Genomic DNA, 4570 nt, shown 5'->3' with positions numbered 1-4570 from the left:
ATCAGCATATCTGCCTGTGAGCGGACCCTCCTGGAGACGGATAGAGGAGCAGTGTCTCTGATCCTAAGACCATGGGAAATATGTCTTTTCCGATGGTCTTAGGGGACCCCTGTGAAAGGGTCATTTTAACCCCATAGGGGTTGTGACCCACAGGTTGAGAATCGCTGCTGTAAAAAAATTTTTTTTTCTTTTTAGGTTTATTTTTATTTGGCTGTAAATCTTTAAAGGTGCTCACAACCTCATCTTTCTCCCTCAGAGTGACTGGGGGGTTTGAATCACCAACCCTGTGGTTAGTCACCCATCCCCAAACTCACATCACTACTGGGCTCCTTAAAATATAGTTCGTGTTAAAACAAAGCAAAAGGATGTCGGTCCCAGTGACAGGAATCCTGGGGGCACTCATTATCCCTTGGGCTGCTAACTTCAAGGCCAGCACTTGGAAACCACCAAGAGAGAAAGATGGGGCTTGCTACTCCCCAAAGCGTTACAGTCTAGGAAACCCGAGGGGTAGTCTACCCTGTCCCACCGTGAGTCAGAATCAACTCCATGGCTGTGCGTGGTTTTGTTTTTTAAGTTGAGAAAGTCCCACTTAGAAAGTACCTGTTTGCACTGGACCACCACAAACACATGAACTCACTACCATCGAGTCTGGCTCCTAGGGACCCCATAGGGCTGAGTCAAACTATCCCTGTGCGGTTGCAAGAGCGTAAATCCTTACGGGATTAGAAAGCCTCCTCTTTCTCCCTCCAGTCACATTAAAATGGGGATTTTTCCCCCCCAGGCTGAGCGAGCAGGGGAAGGATTTGTATGTGGAGGGAATATCAGCTATGAGGTTGCTCTGCCCCATTTGTGGGACAGAATGGAAAGAGACGAAATTAGAGAGAAAAATTGGCAAGAACCTTTTTTGGTTTGCAAGAAATGGTTTGCCAATAAAGGTTCGGCGTGGAGGAGGAGTGGCTGGAGGAATGCGGGCAACAGGGCACAAAGGAAGAGGTAAATGACATGCTTTCTTTTTGAAAACTTGGTCCAGTGGAGCTATTTGAGGCATGAGGAGGCACAGGAGACCGTGGGGGTGAGGGTGGAGGGGATCCAAGAGGTTCCAGTTTTCTATTGTTGTGTGCTTTTTAAAAAAAATAATTGTATTAGGGGCTCATACAACTCTTATCACAATCCATACAGACATCAATTGTGTAAAGCACATTTGTCCATTCATCGCCCTCATCATTCTGTTTGGTGCTTACAGTGAGAGCTCCCTTTGTAAATTTAACCGTGGAAGTAGGACTCGCCACCTTGTGGACATAAGCTGGGAACTGAAGAGTCAGTGCAGAGTGATGGTGGGTTCTGAGCCGGTAACTGTTCATGGGAACAGAAAGCCCCGTCTCTCTCCTGAGGAGCTGCTGATGGTTTCGAACTACGGACCTTGAAGATCGCAGCCCAACACATAACCGTTACACCACCAGGGCTCCTTGAAAAGAGTTTAATGTCAGTATTTCATGCTCATCATCTAATGAAGCGATTCCCAGCCTTGTCACCATCAAAGCCGTCTTTCATCTTCTACTCTCCCCCTAAAGTAGATGATAAAAGACCACCAAAGTCCTCTTGTAACATCTGCTCCTCCCCGGCTCAGGTGGTGTCGTAGTTGTGTATTGTCTGCCAGGAAGAAAGATGAGGCTTTCTCCTGCCATCAAGAGTTACAGTTTTAGTGTTACAGCTCTTTTAGAATTTGTCTAGCAGGTGTTCTGGTTTTTACCGGAACCCCCCCCCCCCCCCCCCACACACACAAAAATGAGTTACAGTTTCAGAAACCCCGAGGGGCAGTTGCAGCCTGTCCTATAGGGTTAACATGAGTCAGAATTGGCCAGTGAGTTTTCACTTGAACTACAAGCTTCTGTTTCACCCAAGTCAACAGCCTTGCACATTGCTTTAGCTTCCTATCAATTCCCTTATTTGTTCTCCACTCAAGCTCCCCCTGGGGAGAGGTAGTGCTATGAATTGAATTGTATCCTCCCCAAATAGGTTATAATAAATTCCATAACATACAACACATTATAGCCTGTGGCTATAATCCCATTTGGAAATGGAGTCTCTTCATCATGTTAATGAGGGTGTGTTTTAAGCTAACCAATTTTGAGATATAAAAGTGATTAAACAAGCAAGCAGGGGAAGCAGGAGGGCAGACAGAGATGCCAAACCACGTGAAGGAGCAGAAGCTCAGAGGCAAGGACTTTCCTCCAGAGCAGACAGAAAGAGAAATCTTCCTCAGAGGCAGCACTCTGATTCACTCCTCCCATTCTTGATAGCTCAGTATGCAGACAACTAGATACCTAAGACGGACAACATTTGTATGTAGGGAAAACCTTGGACTTTGGAACCCTGAGGTCAATCTGCTGCACAAGAATGTCACTTTGAAGACTGGGCTGTGCAGACCAGGTCCTTTTGATCACCTCATATCTGTGTGAAAGTTGAACATGGACTAAGGAAGACTGATGAAGCACTTCTGCATTTAAATGATGGAGCTGGTGACCAATGTTGACAGTACCATGGACTGCCAAAAGAACAAACAGGTCTGTGGTGGAGGAAGTACAGCGAGAATTCTCCTTCGACCCGAGGACGATGAGACTACATCTCATGTCCTTGGACCTGTGGCCAGGAGAGACCAGGCCCGGCAAAAGGACATCATGCCTGGGACAGTAGAAGGGCAGCGAGCAAGAGGAAGGCCCTTGATGAGATGGACTGACACAGCGGCTGCCACAACCTTCGGGCAATGGGGAGGACGGTATTTCCTTCTGTTGTACACAGGGTCACTTCGAGGTGGAACTGATGCGGTGTCACCTAACAGCAACAGCCACTAGGAGGCGGCCTTGGGAAATCACCTTCTTGACAGCGATGGCTAACCTGTTGAACCACATACAAACATGACAGGCATAACAATATGAGAATAAGTCAAAGAGACTTGCTTAGGCCCCTCTTGAGCTTGCCAATCTTGGCATACATAGTAAACCCTATGATTGTCCTACTCAAATGGGCTAATGCCAGTCCATTGCAGCTCACCGCTGCCTCAGATATTGATTAGTATGCATCTCATTTTAGACAACTTCCAATTTTCCTCCATTCACACTTTGTACATTCCTATATAGATTTTTTGTTTTAATAAATCATTTAATTGGGGCTCTTACAACTCTTATAACAATCCATTGTCAAGCACATTTGTGCATATGTTGCCATCATCTTTATCAAAATATTTCCTACTGGAGCCCTTTGTATAATTTTCCCTCCCTCCCTCCCTTCCCACCCTCATGAACGCTTGATAAATTGTAAATTATTTTCATATCTTATACCATCTGCTGTCTACCTTCACCCATGTTTCTGTTGTTTGCCACCCTACAGTATATGTTGATCATTAAGATAGACTTTTTTCCTCCCCCCCCACCCCATTTCCCCCCTTTGTTCTTGGTATTGCTATTCCCATTATTGTTCCTGAGGGGTTTATCTGCCCTGGATTCCATGTGTACATGCTCCAGTCTAGGTGGATTTGTAAGGTAGAGCTGGGGTTATGATAGTGGCGGGGTGGGGTGGGGGTGGGGGAAGGATTAAAGAACTAGAGGAATGTTGTATCCTTCGTCGGTGCTATCCTGCCCCGTGGCTGGCTTGTCCTTTCCTTGTGACCCTTCTATGAAGGGATGTTTGTCTACAGATGGGCTTTGGGTCTCCATTCTGCACTCCCCCTCATTCATGTTGTTATGATGTTTTGTTCTGGGTCTTTGATGCCTGATACATGATCCCATCGACACCTCATGATCACACAGGCTGGTGTGCTTCCTCCATGTGGACTTTGTTGCTTCTCAGCTAGATGGTCGCTTATTTATCTTTAAGCCTTTAAGACCCTGGATGCTATATCTTTTAATAGCTGGGCACCATCAACTTTCTTCACATTTGCTCATGCACTTTTGTCTTCAGGGATCTTGTAGAGAAGGTGAGCATCATCCCAGAATGCCAGGTTATTAGAACAATGTGTTCTTGAGTTGAGTACTACGTAGTGGCTCAGTGTCCATCTTCTGCCTTAATACTTAACATATAAATATATGTATACATGGACCTATACCTCTATCATTATATATAATTATATTTATATATGTATGTGCCTGAATTTATACCTACAAATGTCCTTTGCCTCCCAGTTCTTTCCTCTATTTCCTTTTACTTTCCTCCTGTCCCACTATCATGTTTGACCTTCATTTGACCCTTGGTCAAACCCCACCATGCATCCTATGCCCTCCTTGCCATCGATTTTAGATCACATGTTGTTCCCTTGTCCCTGGAACAAGTGACCTAAAATCCATATACAGATTATTAATGGATGTTTGCAATGGTTTCTTCTCTTTTTGAGTCATTATTGACCAGCTAATGAAGTTCTCAAATGCTTTGCTACATTTTGTAATAAAAGTTGACTCTCCTTTGAGGAGGTAGCTCTTCCTCGTACTTTGAGTGCCTCCCGATTTGAGGAGCTCATTTTCTGGCACTGTATCAGACAACATGGAGGGATAAAGATGAGATTTTCCTCACCCATAAC

General features: G+C 45.1%; 1 non-coding gene across 1 annotated transcript; it reads left to right on the top strand.

Moving 5' to 3' along the window:
* The first annotated feature begins 1700 nt into the window (after positions 1–1700).
* Positions 1701–1762, top strand: LOC115870699. Its single transcript, XR_004046851.1, has one exon. It is a non-coding gene; the product is annotated as a U7 small nuclear RNA (small nuclear RNA).
* The last annotated feature ends 2808 nt before the right edge of the window (positions 1763–4570 follow it).

The sequence above is a fragment of the Echinops telfairi genome, unplaced genomic scaffold (assembly GCF_000313985.2).
Source record: "Echinops telfairi isolate 266 unplaced genomic scaffold, ASM31398v2 ScPeMD7_2;HRSCAF=8, whole genome shotgun sequence".
Classification (NCBI taxonomy): Eukaryota; Metazoa; Chordata; class Mammalia; order Afrosoricida; family Tenrecidae; genus Echinops; species Echinops telfairi.
The sequence above is the reverse complement of the archived record's forward strand: the minus strand, read 5'-3'. Positions and strand labels throughout refer to the sequence as shown.